Below are 20,941 nucleotides of genomic sequence, written 5' to 3'. Positions count from 1 at the left end.
ATTAATATTTTATTCTTTTAAATGAGTTAAATGTTCATACGGTTCTAGTTCAAAAGTTACCAACAGGCATGCAGCTCTCTTTACCCCTCCCCCACCCCTCCCCCAGCCAGTCAGTTATCTTTTGCGTTGGCAATTTAGGTCACCAGTTTCTCCCAGGTACTTTCAGAGACATTTGAATCATTTTTTAACACAATATTCACATTGTTTTTCATATTGCTTTGTCTTATCAATGTAACTTTTGAGATGTACATAGAGAGCTCGCTTCTTGTTCCTTTGTGTATACAGAGTTTCATTTTAGCCTGACGCAGGGCTCTATCCCATGACTCTGGGATCATGACGTGAGTGGAAATCAAGAGCACTGGGTGTTGTCTGTAAGCCAATTTGACAAAGAAAAAAAGGAAAGAAAGAAAGAAAGAAAGAAAGAAAGAAAGAAAGAAAGAAAGAAAGAAAGAAAGAAGAAAGAAAAAGAAAGAAAAATCTAGAGTCAGATGCTCAACTGAATGAGCCACCCAGGTGCCCTGCAGCATGTGCATTTTAAATGCTTGTACATATTGGGGCACCTGGGTGGTTCAGTCACTTAAGTGTCCGACTTCAGCTCAGGTCATGATCTCACTGTTTGTGGGTTCGAGCCCCACCCCCCCCACCCCCCCCGAACTCTCTGCTCTCTGTGCTGTCAGTGCAGAGCCTGCTACGGATGCTCTGTTCTCCTCTCTGCCTCTCTCTCTCTCTTTCTCAAAAATAAACGTTAAAAAAATTTTTTTGGTCTTTGCTCTTCTGTGAAGTGTCGTTTCATTTTACATTTTTCTAATTATGAAGTTTGAACAAGTTTTCATATGTTTAAGGGCAATTTATAGTTACAATTTATGAACTGTATGCTCATATTCTTTGCCCATCATTCGACTAGGTGGTTGCTCATTTTCTTATTGATTTTATTGTGACTCTTTATATGTTATGGAAATTGGTCTTTTGTGAGATTAGTTGCAAGTATATTTTAGGAGATACTAAAAGTATCATAAAATCACCATGATCAAAACAATGTGGTGGGGCACCAGGGTGGCTCAGTTTGTTCAGCGTCTGACTCTTGATCTCAGCTCAGGTCTTGATCTCAGGGCCATGAGTTCAAGCCCTGCATTGGGCTCCGCACTGCACATGAAGCCTACTTGAAAAAAACAACAACAGTGTGATACAGTGATACCATGTTAGTGAAATATAATTTATTATATTATATATATTAGTTAAATCTATATTATATTATATATTAATGAAACTTAATGAAATATAATTGCCCAAAAACAAGATCCAAATATACATAGTAAATTAATAGATAACAAAAGTGGTACTTTAATTCAATTGTTTGAAGAATCGATGTCAGCACAATTGGCTATCCACAGAAAACAGAGACGTGCCCCTGTATCGTACCGTATGAAAAATATAATCTAGATGAATGAACAATTTTTTAAATAAAATGATTTTAAGGCAATTTTAGATTTAGAGAAAGATAGCAAAGATAGCATAGAGTTTCTATATACCTCACATCCAGTTTCTTTTATTAACATCTTACATTAATATAGATGGTACATGTGTCATCATTTTTTGGTTGTTGTTTAATTGTTCCAGCTTTGGATATCAGGAGTGCTTTCAGTTTGGCTCCTGTGTCCCTTTGACACACCTTCATCATTGTGGATTTTTTGGAAGCACTTTTCTTGCTTTGGGGCCACTACAAGTTGTTGCAGGCTCATCTTGTACATTTTCTATCGTGGTTTTAGAATCAGCCATTTCTCCAGGGAGTCTCTGGGCCTTTTCTTGAAGAATGCTATCAGAAACCAAACTCGGGGTGTTAGGCATGCTCATTGCTGCTGAGGTGTCATTGCTTCTAGGTCCTCTCAGCTGACAGAGCAAGGAGATGTTTGTTTGTGGGTAACTAGAATACATATATACGTATTTCTAAATATTCCTTATGTAGTTATCCATATCTAGATTAAGCTAAACATGAATTCATACTGATATCTAACTCTACTCTGTTACCACATAAATCATACTAGCTTCCTCTCACCTTACTTCTCTGAAATGTTGGATGAACAATTTTATTAAAGAAATACAAAATATTTGAAAAAATACAAAATATTTGAAGAAAATTTGGAGAACTTTTATTGAGGTCTAGGAGAACATTTTTGGATGTCAGGGAAACCTTTCCAAATGAAGCACAAAATCCAGAAGCCATTAAGAAATTTACATACGATTGACTATTTAGATTAAAAAAATTTTTTATGTTCCCAAACAATATAAACAAAGTCAAATGACACATGCTATATGATATATATTTGCAACATATATAATACATATAGGGATGATATTCCTTGTACACAAAGAGTTTCTAGGAGGTAAAAGCCTAATTGAAAAAAAAAAACGGGCGGGGTGCCTGGGTGGCTCAGTCAGTTGGGCACCTAACTCTTGGTTTCCAGTCAGGTCATGATTTCAAGGTTGTGAGATCCAGCCCTGCATCAGGCTCTGTGCTGGGTGCGGAGCTTGCTTGGGATCCCTGCTCTCCCTCTCTTTCTTCCCCTCCCCTGCTCATGCTCGCACTCTCTGTCTCTCAAATAAATAAACATTTAAAAAAACAAATAAAAATATTTATTCAAAAACACTTACTAAATACCTCCAATTACAAGGTCCTGTACTGGGCTTAGGTATTAAAAATGACCGAGACCGTCTTACAGCTCCTGCATTTGAAAAGGTAGAATTTTTGTGAATAAACCTTTAAAAAAAAAAAGGAAAAAAATGGGCAAAAGATATGAATAAACAACTCATGAAGAGAAAATCTAAATGGCCAGTGAATGAAAAGATGTTCAACCTCCCTAATGGTGATGGAAATAATTATAGTAAAATGAGATACTGTTTTCATCATTAAGATTTAAAAGTTAAAGGGGGCACCTGGCTGGTTTGGTTGTAGAACATGTGACCCTTGTTCTCAAGGTTGTAAGTTTGAGCCCCATGTTAGGTGTAAAGATTACTTAAAAATAATATCTTAAAAACAAAAGATTTAAAAGTTAAAGGATTAACAACATCGTATGCCATCAAGGACTGGGGAAAATATCACTATCAACTTTGCTGGTAAGAAGTAAGTCAAGGTAACCCTTTGGGAGAGACATCTGAAGGTAGATTTTTTTTTTTTAAGAAAATTTTTTGAGTTTATTTTATTTTTAGTAATTTCTACACCCAACACGGGGCTTGAACTCACGACCTCCACATCAAGAGTTGCATGCTCTTCCAACTGAGCCAGCCAGGTGCCCCTGAAGGTAAATTTTTATAAGTGAAAATACACATACATTTTAATTTCGCAATCCTCGATTTCAGAGTCTCTATAAATAAAAGCACTGATTCATTAGGTTATACACTAAAGAATGCTTATGGCAGCATTGTTATAATGTAGAGGCAAATCTGAAAACTACCTGAATGTTTAGCGGTAGGGGAATGGATATCCATATTATAGAATCTGACACAGCTATTAAAATATGAATTAGATATACAATTTATTGGCCTGGAAGAATTTCCGTAAAGCCTCATAACATGAAAAAAAAGATTATTACAGAATAGTGTATCTGGCATGATTTTGGGGTGGGGGCGGTACAACCAAAAACAGTGGCAACAAAAACCCTGTATATGTGTATCTTTTAGTGTGAACAGAGGCCAGAGAGGAGATGTGTTAGGTTGGGTTTTCCCACTGTTAGACACTGATGTAAGGGTTTGAGTGCAACTAGTCTATTTGGGAGGTGATCCTAGGAAGGAGATAGAAAAGTAAGGCAGGGAAGGAAGGAAACCCATGCAAGGTGCTTTAGTGAGCAGGCATGGCTGTCGGCAATTGGGTCTCAGTCCTACTGGGGATTTCTAGGTGACTGTGGAACACACTTCAAGGTTGTGTCACCTGGGCAGGAGGTGAGGAAGCTGGCAATATTCGCTGCCAGTCCCATCGGGGCATGGCATCACTTCTTATTTTGGCTGGGTTGATGGAGTTTCAGAAGGTTTCACTTAGCCATTTCTATCATGATGGCTTTTCCTTGTCATGTGAGGGCACAATTTGAGGGTTCTTCTAACTGCTGAATATGTTTCTTCCAATAATACACTTAAGGACCAGAGAAATGACCATGGATCCAATGGTGTGGATCCATTGGATTCACTGTGAGACTTGGGCCAGGGGTCTATTTCCTACCAAGTCTCCATACATCCCACTCTAACAAAGGACCCCATGATGGTGCCTTAGGTTCCCTGACATCAGCTCCCCAAAATATGGGTATTCTTCCCCCCTCCCCCAAACAGTCACACAGATAAATGGCCTAGGTCCTGTTGATGCAGAGTAGCTGGAATCATAACTGTATATATTTGCTGTGGCATTGCAGGGTCCTTCCTCAAGGGGACTTGGCCTTTCTTCACTTGATCAGTCCTGGGTCTGGGAACCTGCTCAGGGGTGGAAACTAAAGGATCATGATTTTTCCACTGCAGCAACTGACAGTAGTCTACTGCTCAGGTATTCTTGATTTGTTTATTTTTATTTTTAGTTTTAGTTTTATAAGCAGTACCCTTGCTGGGTTCTGTTAGGAGCTGAATTGTGTTCCCCCAAAATTCACATGTTGAAGTCCTAACCCTCAGTGTCTTAGAATGTAATATATTTGGATATAGGACCTTTAAAAAGGTAATTAAGGTAGAATGAGGTCATTTGGGTGGGCCTTAATCCAAATTGACTAGTGTCCTTATAAGAAGAAGAAATTAGGACACAGACAACAAACAGACTGAGGGGCAACTATGTGAAGACTCAGCGAGAAGGCAGTCATCTGCAAGGCAAGGAGAGAGGCCTCAGAAGAACCTGACTCTGCCAACAATTTGATCTTGGACTTCTAGCTTCTAGAACTGTGAGGAAATAAATTTCTGTTGTTTAAGCTACTAAGTCCTGTATTTTGTTAGGGCACTCTTAGTTAACTGGTACAGCTTGCCGTAAATATTGTTCCCAGGAATGCCATCGTTTATTAGCCATCTCTACCGACCCCTACAGGTCAAAGCCCCATCTTTGCCGTTCCAGACTTGGTGTCTATAGTGGTTACTACACTGACCTTGACTGTGACAGTTAACTGCTGACACTTGGTGTCTGCTCTTCTAGAATCCTATCATCCCCTTTGACACCTAGATGTGTCACTATCTTACATAACAGTCTCCCCTATTATGAACCCCGACCCGTAGAAGACAACCGCCATGGAGCTTTTCAATAATGCCAGTAACACATTCCTTGTTGTCTTAGTAAAAAAAAGTGTCCTCTGAGCCCTTCCAGGGGACACCATCAACTAGTGTGTTTTCTGGTCTTACGTAAGAAAGCCACTCTAGTTTGCCCATCCCTCTGAGCTTTTTGCCTCTTCTCTCAGTACTCTGACAAGGCAATTCCAACAACTCCACTTCATTTACTATATAGGCTTTGTTTTTTCCAAGTTTCAAGGAGCCATTTCAGCAGCATACTAGGACTGACTCTGTGTGTCCTTGCCAGGATGTGAAATCCTGAGTCATGGGAGAGTGTTCCAATATCAATACACTCTTCCATATCCAGTGTTATATTCTTCCCCGGTTCAGGACCCTCAAGATCCATTCCCGGGTTTATTGTCTCAATTCCAGCAAGTGTATATTCATCAGGTCCTACAACTGTTCAGTGAATAATCTCTTTTATCTCCTACTAGAAATGGTATTTCCCTGCTTGGGCCATACTAAGAATTGTCCCTAGCTCTCTGTCTCTAGAAGAAATATGCGGAAGTGGGGGCAGATCTTGAGAAAGACAAGCATCCTCCTCCTGTGTAACTTTACTGCCCTCACAATCAAACCTGGGTCTGGAAGAGATCAAAGTTCCCACAAAGGCCTTCTGCTTCCATACTGTTCCTTGACTTAGTGATTGGCTGACCAAACCTGTCATCTGCTTTCTTTAGCGTTTCTAAGGCCATCGATAACAGCAAACCAACTCCTTGATTCTCAGTTTTCATCTTTCAAGGGCTGGCGCTATTGCATGAACCAGTGCATTTCCTTCCATTTGTGTCCTATCCCAATCCAGCATAGGTGAAAGTCTCATCAATTGTAATTCTACAACATGCCAGGGACTGCCACCACTCTACTTACCGGGAGTAATGAGGTCTTTGTATTCATATGCTGTACAGGTAATCCACTTCAAGAATCCCATCCTGAAGGTCCACTTCAAAAGACCACTTCTGGTACTGTCTTACTTTGGATGAAACAGACCCTCCGATAAATTGTTGAGAGCAAGTGGTTTATTTGGAAGGCAACCCCAGGAATCCACAAGGGGAAGTGGGGAAGTGAGATAGGGAAGACATGGAAAACAATACAAGGTCTGTTTATGAGCAGGTCAGCGCTGTGGGAAGCCGGGAGTTGATTCTACTGGGACCTCAGGAAGACAAAATAGAACATGCCTCGGGTTTTCCACCTGGGAAACAAGGAAGCTGGGATATTTTTCCTATATTCATGCTCATCACTGATGCGTCTGCTCCTATGGACCTTAACTCCTTGCCACTTCTGGCTAAGCACACTCTGTGGCCAAAAAGTTCTCGGGCACAGTCGCAGGTGCTCACAGTAAGAAGTCACTGAAACAGAAACAATGAGTGCCTAGGGGATATTGGGAGAAGCATCGACACAGGATGTGAACCTTTTCTTTATACACACTGTGTCCTTTTTCTGGTCGAGGAGAGCGCGGGCCCTGTGTACTGGCTGCCAAGGGGCAGGGAGATGAAAGGTTTCCTCCTTTAGGCTTTGAAGTGGGTGGTACAGCCCACCAGTGCTGGACACACTGGGAATGGGATGGTGGACAGAAAGTCCACTGTGTCTACATGTCATGATCGAGTTAGGTCTCTGGGATATTCTCTCATAGTTGCTATACTGACTTATCACTCAGAGACGCTTTGTCTGCATGTAACTGAATAAATACAAGAGCTGAAAAGTGTGGGTCTGTGGGTTTTTTTTTCCCTCACAGAGCTAGAAGGCTGGAAGTCAGGGGATGCTGGCATTTGTTCAGCAGTTCAACAATATCAGGGCTGATGGCTTTGCAGTTCTCTTGGCCTTTCCCTCAGTGTCACTAGGTGACATTTACAGCTTCCCATTCAAGGCAAGAATAGGGAAGGAGAGGAAGGGACTGACTTGTGTCAGGACAGCAAAAGTTTTCCCGTAGAACCCACGCATTAGTTTCCTATGTCTGCCATAACAAATCTCCATAAATGTAGAGTCTTTTTTTATTGTTGTTTTAAAAAATTTTTTAATGTTTTTATTTATTTTTGAGACAGAGAGAGACAGAGCGTGAGTGGGGGAGGGGCAGAGAGAGAGGGAGACGCAGAATCCGAAGCAGGCTCCAGGCTCCGAGCTGTCGGCACAGGGCCCGACGCGGGGCTCGAACCCACGAACCGTGAGATCATGACCTGAGCTGAAGTTGGATGCTTAACCAACTGAGCCACCCCGGCGCCCCAATGTAGAGTCTTAAAACAACACAAACTTATTATCTTCCAGTTCTGGGTGTCAGAAGTCTGAAGTGGGTTTTGCTAGGCTAACCCACAGTGTTGATAGGGTTGCATTCCTTCCAGAGGCTCTAAGAGAGCATCAGTTTCCCTGCCTTTTCCACCTGCCAGACGGTGCCTGTATTCCTTGACTGGTGGCCCCCTTCTGACTTCACGGCCAGCCATCGTATCACTGCCACTCTGCTTTGGTTATCACACCTTCTCTGACTTTTTAGCCCTCCGTGCCACATTTAAGGATCCTTGTAATCACATTGGGCCCAACCGGATAAGCCCTCTTCTAAGGTCAACTGATTAGTAAGCTGAATTCCATCTGCAACCTGAATTTTTGCCACGTAACCTATCATATGCATAGGCTCTGGGGATTAGGATATGATCGAGGGGAACATGATTTGCCTACCAAATTTTTGTCTCATTGCCCAAAATTCCAGCTAGAAGGAGGCTCGAGAGTGGGAGGTGGGTTAGCTGAGCAACGGTGTCGGCCATACTAGCACTTCTCAAAGTTTGTAATTACATATTTCTTGTATGATTTTCTCCCCTCATAAATCCTATTTCCACGAGAGCAAGAACCATATCTGTTTGGCTCACCATTGTATTTTCAGAATATAATGCCATACCTAACATATAGTAGCAGCTCAGTAAATTTTTGGTGCATAAAGGAATGCATGAACAAGTTCATAGATACACACACACACACACACACACAAAAGTATACCGTAGCATTTTCTGGGTCATAGCCAGGAACTGGAAGCAATCTGTTCATCTGTAGGAAACTGGTTATACAAATAACTGACTTTTTAAAAAGTAAACCCCTGCTCCATGTTTACAAAGGAATATTCAGCCTCTATAAATAATGACACCGATCTTAAATGCGGTGACATGAAAGAATGTTCGTTATTTATCACCGGGGGAAAATGCAAGTTGCAGAACAGCATGTCTCATATGACCCTATTTGTGTGATAGAGAATAAACGAACCTTATTGCCGTGGGGAGGGAACAACACAAGGAACCAGAAAGAACAAAGAGTCTAATTCTTGGCTTTGAATTGTTCTGGGAACACACACTAAGCACATTCCTGTCTCATGGTCTTTGCACTGATTGTTCTTTCTGTCTGGAATACTCCTCCCTCACATATTAACATATTGATATTAATTAACATTTATGTTAACATATTAATAGCTTGCTTTCCCCTTTCATTAAGTCTCTGTCCAATGTCACCTTCTTAGAGAGGGCCTGGCTTCACCACCCTGTCTTATATAGCATGCCCTATACCACTCTCCATTCCCTTGATCCACTTTATTTTTTATGACATTATGTATCTATTTGTTTAATTGTTTATTTGTTTAAGTTTATTTATTTAGGTAATCTCTAGCCCCAACATGGGGCTCGAAGTCACAACCCCCAGATCAAGAGTCACATGCTCTACAGTCAGGTGCTCCTTGTTTAATGGTTTATTATATTGCTTCTCCACTTGAACATAAGTGCCATGAGGCCAAGGATCTAGGCGATTCTGATGCAGGTTGCCGAAGTGCCTCAGTTTAAGAATCACTTTTTTTTTAAGTTTATTTATTTTGAGAGAGAGAGAGAGAGAGAGAGAGCAAGGGAAGGGGAGAGAGAGAGAGGGAGAGGGAGAGGGAGAGGGAGAGAGAGAGAGAGAGAGAGAGAGAATCCCAAGTAGGCTCCCTGCTGTCAGTGCAGAGCCTACTGAGGGGCTCCATCTCACAAACCATAAGATTGTGACCCAAGCCGAAATCAAGAGTTGGACACTTAACTGACTGAGCCACCCAGCAGTTCTCAAAGTGTGGTCTCCAGACCAGTAACATCAGCATCACCTGGGAACTTGTTAGGAAGGCAAATTCACAAGTGTCACCCCAGACCTACTGAGTCAAAAACCCTGGGAGTAAGGCCCAGCTGTCTGTTGTTAACAAGCCTTCCAGGTGATTCCAATACCCACTCAAGTCTGAGAACCACTGACTTTGCTGTTGTTGTTGTTTTTTATAATTTTTTTAAACTTTATTTATTTTTGAGAGAGAGAGAGTGAGAGAGAGAGAGCGTGAACATGGGAGGAACAGAGAGAGAAGGAGACACAGAATCTGAAGCAAGCTCCAGGCTCTGAGCTGTCCGCACAGAGCCAGATGCGGGACTCGAACCCACGAACTGGGAGATCATGACCTGAGCCGAAGTCAGACGCTCAACCGACCGAGCCACACAGGCGCCCCTTTGCTGTTGTTTTTTAGGCAGCACTCCCTGGCTCTTTTTCCTAGGGATCTTTTCCAAATAGAAAGAGGCTAACTCTTCCTTATTCTTTCCTCTCTGCTGCTCCTAAGAATGTTCTGAATAAGATAGAAACATTGAAATGCTGTGTTTAACTTACCTTAATTTAACTTAAATTTTTCTTTAACTTGACTGTGTAGAAAAGGGGATGACAGTAAGCACTTTTGGCTTTGTGGGCCACACAGTCTGATGCAACTGTGCAACTGTGCCAGTGTAGTGGGAAAGCAGCCATGGACAATATGGAAATGAATGAGCACGGCTGTGTGCCAATAAAACCTCATATATGGACACTGAAATTTGAATTGTCAGCAATCTGGTGGCATAATGTGTACGTAGTATGCTATTATTTTGCATTTCTCCGGTTACATTCATTTGGCCTCTTCTGTGAAGTGCTTGCCCATTTCTTTGCCCCCTTCCCTATCTGCTGAAGGGAAGTCATTCCAATGGGCAGTACCCTCAGTCATTCATTTTGTACGGAGGGATATGAAGCCCTGATATACGAACGCACGGTGAATCCTGAAGACTGGCAAGTATCTTGTCTCACTGGAGGCATAGAAAGAACAATGCTGAAATACCAGTGACAAGGGTGTCTGGCAAAGAGATATGAAGATGGGCCCCTGGGGTTGGCTCAAAGTGTGCATATCTTCGTCTCACGTTAATATTCACCAAAGAACATTCATTTCAGAGTAGATTCAAAACGAACCAGAAGCCAAATTTCTCCTTGGCCACCACAATACTTGTGCAATGGGCCCCCGGAATAGGTGGTTATGCAAGCAGGGAGGGAAGCAATGCATGGGCCCAGGGGCATGGGCTTCCCCTCCCCAAGGCTGAGTTAGCTATTACCCCTGCTGAGTGCCCAAGAAGCCAACAGGGGAGACCAGTGGTGGGTCCTGTATACAGTGCCAGCGACTAAAGGGACGCTAGCCAGCCACCTTATGGTCTGGATTACCTCAGACCCCTTCCACCTTGGAAGGGACAGTGAGTTGTCTTTAATGGGATTGATACATACTTTGGATTTGGGTTTGTTTTGCCTGCCTGTACTGCCTCTGCCCAGGGCTACCGCCTCCTCATTTGCTTCACAGGTTTCGCTCTCCAGTAAATGCTTTGCATCCTAACTCAATTTCAGCTTTGGCTTCCTAAAGAATGCAATCTGTGACAACCTCTTTTCTAGGGGAAAATGAGACACTTGTAATGCGTGGCATGCGCTGAATGATGATTACTCAAATTATCAGTGATGGTGGCTTGAAATGGAATACAAGTGGAGGGCAAAGCTTTGGGAAATCAAGTGGCTAGAGCACTTAGTCCCTATGGTGACAGCGATGATTGCAAAGGATGTGGCTAGGGCTAACTGCTTCTGATGACCGTAGAGAGCTTATACAGAAAAGAGGACAAATGGAAAGCCTTGAATGCACAACACAGATCATAGTGGAAAATCAAAGAGCCTCAATGTCACCATTCAAGTAGTCTTTATTCTCCTGGAACTGTAGGAGAGATATGCCTGAAGATCATGCTCAGGGGCTGATTATAAATGTTGCAGAGGTACAGCATCAATTAAACATATGGCCTTGTTAGAACTCTTAGGTTAACCGAAGGGCACTCCTGGGGAAAGAATAGAACCTTAACACATTGGGTGGAAATATTTAGGCATAAACAGAAGAGGTTGAGAAAAATTTTGCCTCCACATTTCCCTGAACCTTCCTTGCCAGTAGAAGCAATCATACATCCTTTGTCTAATGGTACCAGCCCTTCCTCTGCATAAAAACCACTTGGTGACTTCCATTGGGGTGTTTGCTTCACAAGAAACACTGATTCTCCTCAGGACCAACCCCCACAACAATTCATTGCCTCTGCTCCAATAAGAGTCACTGGATTTCAGTGTAGCCTGTAGGCCCATAGATCCCTGAAGTGGATCTATGATGTGCAATCTGCTCAGTGCCTACTTCTTAACTATACTCATAGACTGCAGTAGAGTTTCCTGGGTTGCGGGATTTTCAGTTTTAAAACTGTGACAGTACCAAGAAAATTCGGGTCAGTTGGTCACTCTACTGGGAGGACACTCTCCACTAAGGCATTAAGAAATATATCGGTGAGGGGAGCACCAGTATTACTGAAAAGCTTTATGGAATATCTTCTGTAGGCCAGAGATGATAGTAGGAGATGCTTCAGTGGAACTGGACACCCTGATTTCAATAAGAATAGTGGGGTCTTAAAGGGTAGAGTCTCAGTGATGGCACTTAACTGTCAGAACTAAAGTGGGTGCAACTCTCATAAAACACAATGATAGAGTGTTTTGACTTCCGTCTGTTGCAGTGAGTGATTATGGAATTTTCTGGGAATGAAATAGACGTGATATAGAGAAGCAGAAAAAATTCTAAGTCTGGTGGGCAAAAATGTTGCAGACTCTTGAACTCTTACTCTGTTCCCTGATCTACTAAGCCAGTCCACAGATCTGGAGCTCTTCATTAAGGTGAGGAGAGATCTCTTTGAGAAGGGACCTTACTGTAATCTATCACAGATGTATACTGCAAATCTCCTTCCAAGTTTTCCTCAGACTGGGGCCTGTAGTCATTTACTAGGAGGCCATGACCAGGGTAAAAAAAAAAAAATATCCAGAACCTTCTGAGGTCTATAAGATTCTGGCTCTGAATTGATGCTAATTACTGGAACCACAGTATGCCATTGTGGTTCACGTCCAGAGTGGGGACTTATGGAGTCAGGTGATAGATTAGGTCTTGGTCTGAGTTCATTTCAGTGGGAACTTGGACCCATCTCGGCCAAATCACCACACGTTATTTTTCTGACTCATGATCCATGGAGGGAGGGCTCTTATTATAGGAAAGGTGAAGTACTATCCCCTGAAACTGTATGCCTCTCTCCTTTCACCTGTACTGCCAAGAAAGTAAACCAAAGCAACACCAAATTCCTGAGGCAACTGAAGAGATAGAAGCCACCACCAAAGACTTGAACAATGAAACTGATGACTCCAACCACATGCCCCTGTATAACTTGCCTGTTTGGCCTGTGGGAAAAGGCATATAAGTTTTGGAGAATACTTGTGAATTATTGTTAAATTAATCGGGTTGCGACCCCAATGAAACCGTGTTTCTTAATGTGGTGTCTTTACTGGATCAAATCAACCCAGCCTCTGGCACCTACTAACCCAGCAACTATCATCAGCAGAGATAATCAGAAATAGTTTGCACTCACTCTCTTATCTCAGGGCTATCTCCAATCATGCTGTTTTCTGTCATAATCTAGTCCAGAAGGAAGTTGTCTTTTTATTCCACAGGCATAATACCGATCCATTACATTTGGGGCATTATGCTAATGAATCTGAGGGGCAAGAAGAATCAAGTGTTCTAGATGCCTTACGACCAGAGGATAGGAAATAAGCCCTGTGAAAGTTCAGGGGCCTGCTACGTGGATGACCTTTCTAGGGGTCCAGTGATCTGGGGAATGTCAGAATATCTCTTCTAAAGTAAGAGATAAGTTGTTTTTCCTTGCACCACCCACCACAAAGAAAGAAACCAATACTTGATGGACCCCTCTGGATTTAGGAGGCAACACGTACCATGTTTGGCCATGCTGCTATAACCCATTTACTGACTTACCTGTAAGGCTGCCAGTTTTGAGCGGGATCTGAAGCAAGAAAAGCCTCAGCAACAAATATGAGTCTGTGGTACAGATGTTCTATGAAGCCTCAATAGAAGCCTCCTGGCACAGACTCTTAGGGCGTTGAAGTAAGGCCATGCTCTCCTTAATTGACAGTGACTCTCCCTTTGAAAGGCAATGCCTCTATTGCTACCAGGCCCTGATAGTGACTGAATTACTGACCATGGGACACAGGAGACTATGTGACTTGAACTGGCCATTATGAAATGGGTATTGTCTAATCCACTCAGTCATCAAGTGGCCATGTGCAGCAGCATTTCATTGTTCAATGGGAACTGTGTTTGAAATCAGGTCTCAGAAAATCGGGAAGGTAAAAGTGAATGAAGAAATGGCTCAGGCTCACATGGTACTTGCTCCTACTACCTGACTGCCTTTCCATCATACCTATGGCCTCAAGAAGAGTTCTCTATAACCATTTAACAGAGCGAGAAAATGTAGGCGTATGGCTTTATAGATGGGTCTTCATGGTAGGCTGGCAACTGGTAGAAGTGAGTCATAGGTGGCTGGCAGACCCACTCAGGGATGGTCCCTAAAGACAGAAAATCCTCCCAAGTAGTACGTCTGATTGTCTTCTTTGGTGGAAGAAGAAACGGCCTACTATATTGATGTAGACTGATTCAGGGGCAGAGTCTAACATGTTGACTGGATGGTGAAGAATGTGGAAAGAACTAGATAGGAATTTGGTGATAAGGAGGCCTAAGAAAAATGTATATGCATGGGCCTATTAAAATGGGCCAGAGTGTGAAGAGATTTGTGTTTCATATAATTGCCTCCAGAGGACATCCACCATGGAAGAGGCTCTCAGTAATCAGGTGGCTAAGATAACCTATTCTGTTGATTTTAGCCTCTCCGGCTACCATAGTGCTTGCTCAGTAGACCCACGCACAAAATGGCTGTGGCAGCTGGGGTGGGGTGTATATATGGGGTCTTCCCTCCCTGAAGCTGATCTGTCTACTATCACTTTGAATTGGTAATCTGCTTATCAGCAGAGACCAGACGCTGAGGCACCAGCATGGCACCATTCCCTGGGGGGACCAGATAGTCATCTGTTGGCAGATTGGTTACACTGAACCCCTTCCATCACGGAGGAGGCACCGACTGTCTTCACAGGAATAGATACACATTCTGAATATGAATTTGCTTTTCATTCTTGCAGAGCTTTTGCCAGCACCACCATGTGGACTCACAGAATGCCTGATTCATCACCATGGTATCCCACCCAACATTGCTTCCAACAAAGGAACTCAGCTTAGCTTGAAGGAAGTGTGGCGATGGGCTCATCACCATGGAATTCATTCGTCTTATCATATGTTTCATCACCTAGGAATACCTGGCTTGACAAAGCCAGAATGGTGAAATTTCCTGTGGAAGGCTCAGTTATGGTGCCATAGCCTGCAAGTTTGGGGACTGTCCTACAGAGCCTAGTATATACTTTAAACCAGAGGCCAATATATCATATCATCTCCTTTGTAGCCAGAATGTATGGGTCCAGGATTCGATAGGTGGAGGTGGGATTGACCCCTCTCCCTGAAGAAATATTTATTTTCCATTCCTACATCTTGGACTCAGTGGGTTAAGAGGTTCTAATGCCGGAGGAAGAGATGCTTCCACCAGAGGATGCCTGAGGATTCTGATGTTTTGGAAACTGACACTGCCTTGTGGCCATTTTGTGTTCTTCATGCTGTTTAACTAACAGGCAGACAACGGGTTCATTGTATAGACCAGGGTGGTCCATCGTGATCACCAAAGGCAGATTAGATTGTTCCTATACAATAGCAAGGAAGACTATGTCTAGCACCCATGGACTTCGCTGGGGTGACTCTTATCACTCCCTTGCTCAATAGTACCAGTCAACGAAAACTGGTAACCCGGTCAAGGTAAGATTATAAGGACTCGGATCCTGTGGGGATGAAGGTTTAGGCCACTCCACCAGGGAACGTATCCTGTGCTACTGAGATGCTGATGGAAGGTAAGGGAAACGTGGAGTGGGTGGCAGAAAAATTGAAGCAACGATTATCAACTTAGTGCCTCCTTCCAGCTACAGAAGCAGGGACTATAACAACTATGTTTTATGTTTAGAGCCCCCTTTCCCTTCCACTTTATATGAAAAGTACCAGTGGTCATTAATATTTTAGATTTCATGTGGGAGTATGAATGAATTGTCATCCCCCTGCAATGGTACAGTAGCCGATAGGAATTTGTACATTCCATTTGAGGGCATGGGTTTTTCATCTGGACAAAGGGCAAGAGTGGTGTGGAGGGGCAAAAGGAATGGTCAATGCTGGGAATTCTGTTTTCCCTTTCAAGATTCACTTTATACCCTTCTACAACCTGCTCTCTCCCCTGACCCATATTAATTGCATTTGCCAGGCTCCCCCACATTACAGTTTTTAGTAGCTATCGGCCAATGGGAGGTATCAATAGGAGATCGAGTGGTGGAAGGAGAGAAAGGTCAGGGAATTTATTCCCCACATTCCCTCCGTAAAGGGATGTGACTTGGCAATGATTCCTCTGCAGAAGGCCACAGTTCCTGTTGAATGTTCCTTTCCTTATTATTTTATTTTATTTTTCCTTATTTCCTTAGGTTTTGGTAACCATTCCCTCTCCTTGCCCCTTTAGATTTGGGGGTGCTAATGTCTTCCCGTGTTGCTAGCCCTGAGGTGCTTCACTATCCATTGTTGATTTCCCTTAATCCTGCTCACATCCTTGTGCGTGGTTCCTTCATTAAACTGTCTTCAGGGGTGCCTGACTGGATCAGTTGGTGGAACATGCGACTCTTGATCTTGGGGTTTTAAGTTCAAGCCCCATGTTGGGTGTAGAGTTTACGTAAACATAAAATCTTAAAAAAAAAAAAGCTGTCCTTAATTATCCACTTTGAGTATGTTGTTTCTTGTCATAAACCCAACTGATACAATTCCTAATATTTGTGTGTGTGTGTGTGTATAATTCCTAATATTTGTGTGTGTGTGTGTATATATATCTTCTCCTGTTTTTGTAATTAGTCTTTACAGAGGTTTATCAGTTTTTTTTTAAACGTTTATTTATTTTGGAGACAGAGAGAGACAGAGCATGAACGGGGGAGGGTCAGAGAGAGAGGGAGACACAGAATTGGAAGCAGGCTCCAGGCTCTGAGCTGTCAGCCCAGAGCCCGACGCGGGGCTCGAACTCACAGACTGCGAGATCGTGACCTGAGCTGAAGTCAGACACTTAACCGACTGAGCCACCCAGGCGCCCCAAGGTTTATTAGTTTTATTAGACTTTTCAACCAGCCAATTTTTGGTTTTATTGATCTTTTGTATTGGCAATTTTCTTTTTTTTATTAACATTTGTTATTTTAAAATGTCTTTATTTCTGCTTTCATTTACTCTGTTATTGTTTTTGTAACTTCTTTTTGTTTTGTTTTGTTTTTGTTTTTGTAACTCTTAAATTGGATGCTTAGCTTTTTAATTTCCAGCCTTGCTTCATACGAAGGTTTAATGACATAAATTTCTTTCTAAATACCACTTTGGCTGCAAACCATCATTTTTAAATTAGTTTCTTTCCCTTTCTTTGTTTCTTTCTTTGTTTCTTTGTTTCTTTCTTTGTTTCTTTGTTTCTTTGTTTCTTTGTTTCTTTTTAAGTAGGCTCTATGCCCAAAGGTGGGGCTTGAACTCATGACCCTGAGATCAAGAGTCACTTGCTCTACTGACTGAGCCAGTCAGGTGCCCCTATTATTTTTGATATGTAATGTTTTCATTATTGTTGTTAAGTATTTTCTAATTTTTAGTATGATTTGTTTGACATGTGATTTCAAGTATGTTTTTAAATTTCCAAACATAGATGTTTTCTTTATCTTCTTTCTTGTTATTGGTTTCCAATTTAATTGCAGTGTGGTCACAAAATGTGAAATGTATGAGACTGATTTCTTTGAAATGTGTTGACATTTTTTTTAACCTAGTGTATGATTAACTTTCACAAATGTTCCATGCACTGGACCACCACTAGATGACATATTGCTTTTGTGTGAATTAGGAAAATATGCTCTTTCTTCCAGATGGATGTAGCACCACACCTGAGCATGTGGTTCGGCAAGTGGAGCATGGGATGGGTTTTGACCCCCACTTGTCCCCTTGGCTAGGTGCTTTTGATCAGTGAACAATCTGTACATGGTGGCTCATTCACATGTTCTTGTAAAGAATGTTTCTTTTTAAAAATTCTTAAAAAATGTTTATCTATTTTTGAGAGAGAGAGACAGAGACAGAGTGCAAGCAGGGGAGGGGCAGAGAGAGAGGGAGACACAGAAACAGAAGCAGGCTCTAGGCTCTGAGCTGTCAGCACAGAGCCTGACACAGGGCTCGAACCCACAAACCGCGAGATCATGACCTGAGCCGAATTTGGATGCTTAACCAACTGAGCCACCCAGGTGCCCCAAGAATGTTTATTTTCTAGTTGCTAGGTACAGTGTTTTCTGCGTATCTACTAGAACAAACTTATTTGATATTTAAATTTTCTGCATCTTTCCTGAGTTTTTGTCTGTTTCATCTATGAATTTATGAGAGAGATAAATTAAAGACTCACTCTGGTGGTGGATTTGTCTATTTCTCCTTGTAGTTCTGTTAATTTTTGTTTCATATATTCAAAGCTGTTGAGTTCATTCAAGATTAGGATTATTTCATTTTTTTCTGTTGAATTGAAATTTTTATCAATATATTGTAAACGTCTTTATTATTTTTCAGTATTTTAAAAGATTTTATTTTTAAGTAATCTCTACACTCAACCTGGGGCTTGAACCTCAAGCCCAAGATCAAGAGACATATGCTCTACTGACTGAGCCAGCCAAGCACCCCTTATAACCTTTAAATCTAGTAATTATTCTCCCCTGGAGTCTATTTTGTGTGATATTAATCTAGCTGTAACAGCTTAATTTTTGTTGATCACAGTATTTGCCTGGTGTATTTTTTCCATCGTTTTTACTTTCAAATTTACTGTGTACCTGTTTTAGGGGTGTCTCTTAAAAATAGCTAGACTTCTTTAAATGCAGACTGATAATCTTTACTTTTAACTAGAGCATTTGGTTCATTTACATGTTATGCAGTTATTGATATATTTAAGTTTAAACCTACCATCTTCCTCTATTCTCTTTGTCCCACTTTTCCAAAATGTTTTTTCTCCTTTCTTGCCTTTTTTGGGGATTGATTGATTTTTTTTTCTCTTTCTCTCTTTCAATTTTCCCCCCTCTGGTAGTTTGGAAGGTATATCCTATGTTAGTGGCTATCCTAGATATTTTAATATGCATATTTAACATAACTAAGTCTTCAGTTAATAGAAATCCAATACTGATACACAGCATTCTAGGGGACAATTCCACAAAGGCTACAGTTTTTGCATTCATTCTTCCATTATTTTATTTATTTTGTCTTGTTTTGCTTTACCTTACAATGACCTAACATTAACCTATCACTCCATGCATCAGACTGTCAACATTGAAACTACCTAATCCCTAGCCTTCACCACAGACCTCGGTCCCTGCCTAGTCCATCGGTACCCAGGAGCCGGTGACATCCCCAGTGAACAGTACTCTCAGCTGCTGAGACAATACCAGACACTGATAGCAAAGAACAGGCAAGCCAACAACAAAGATGCAAAAGATATGATAGCTTTGCAATCTTATGGCACAAACAGCCAACTGGCTCTGAGGAATCCCTAAAGGAGTCATCATAACATGGAAAATTAGTTCTGCAGACTCTGGGAGAAGGGAAAATCAAGGCTTAAAGGGCATCACTGCAGTCAGGTCATATCATATTTGTGGCATACTGAATGGTACACATACTGCACACAGTTCAGCGTTTGGAAGGAGAAATCACTGCGATAAAGTGGCGAGGTAAACCACGATACAGCAGAATGTTGTCAGTGGCTCTCAACAGGGGGTTATTTTGTACCGCAGGAGACATTTTGCAATGTCTGGAGATATTGTTGTAACAACTGGTGTGTGGGGAGTGGGGGTGGGGGGGGAGGGAGGGAGGTTCTACTGACATCTAGCGGGTCGAGGCCGGGGAGGATGTTGCTAAATAATCTACAATGCACAGGGTCCTCCCTGTCCTCTGCAAAGAGTTACCTGGACTCACATGTGGATAGTGACCACTGCTATAGATTATAGAGTGAAGTATACATAAGCAGCAGGATAGTGTGCCTTGTATCACCGAAGCCATCCTGTAATAATGATTTTACATTTTTTTAAGGGAGGATGACGGTACAACAAAGATTCACTATGCCTTTCTGTGCACTTTAAAAATATTCCATAATAATGAAAAATGAAAAGATCAACGGGCACTCATATCTCTGAACCTCCTTGAAAGGGCAAAGGGTTTTTGTGAACAGATGTCCTTGAAACAGAACGGTGTATATTTTCTAATGAGTGGCTTTAGGATTTCGAAATCAGACAGGACATTAGGAGACTAGATATAGCTGATGAAAAACAATCATGAACAACGTAGTATTTTCCCAGAACTTCTGAATACAGCCTATCCCCTGAACAGCCTTTCAACACAAATAAACATGGTCTATTTGGCGAAACTTGCCAAATTTAGAAGATACTAGTTTAAAGTTCGTACCTTAATATATGTGTGGTAGGATTTCTTCCTTTGGTTGTCTATATTTTCTAAAATTTCTGCCAAACACGTATCATTACAACCTTTTTATTTTGAAAAGTTGCACAAATGGAACAATCCCTGCCTGTCCTTCACACAGACTCCTAAAATGTTAACATTTTACATTTGCTTAATCATCCTACAGTTTTCTTCTGAAACATCTTAGCGTAAGTTGCAAGGTAATGCCCCATTATCTCTAAATACTCCACGGAGTATTTTCTTAAACAAGGACTTCCACGTTAACCGTAGTACAAGTATTAAAATCATGCAATTTACATTGATATAATATTATTACTTAGTCTATAGATATTCAAATTTTGTCAATTGTCCCAATAATGCCCTTTTTAGCAAAACAAAAATGTTCTTTTTCTGGCTGGGGATCAGTTGTCCTGTCTGTTGTTTCTATTAATCCGGAGGAGTTTCTCAATATGTCTCTTTGTCTTTAGTGACTTTGACGATTTTGAAGAGTGCAAGCAAGCCAGTGATTTTGTAGACTGTCCCTCAAGATGGGTTTGTTTGATGCTCCCTCATGACTAAATTCAGGGTATGCGAATTTTGGCGTGATGAACGCTACAAAATTGGTTAGTGTTTTTCTTAGCAGCTTATCAGGAGGCACATGATGCCCATTTCTGGGCGTGCTGATTTTCGTCATAGTTAGGACGGAGTCCGCCATGTTTTCCCACAGTAAAGTTTTTATTTCGCCTTTGAAACAGTATTTAGTCGGGAGATACTTTTGAGACGGTGTAATGTAAACAAGTTGTTTCTTATGGTACTTGCGCCCCCTAGTCTTGTGTACGGTTAGAGTGACAGAAGCCGATTACAGAGGGT

The sequence above is a fragment of the Prionailurus bengalensis genome, chromosome X, assembly GCF_016509475.1.
Source record: "Prionailurus bengalensis isolate Pbe53 chromosome X, Fcat_Pben_1.1_paternal_pri, whole genome shotgun sequence".
NCBI lineage: Eukaryota > Metazoa > Chordata > Mammalia > Carnivora > Felidae > Prionailurus > Prionailurus bengalensis.
Note: the sequence above shows the minus strand (reverse complement) of the source record.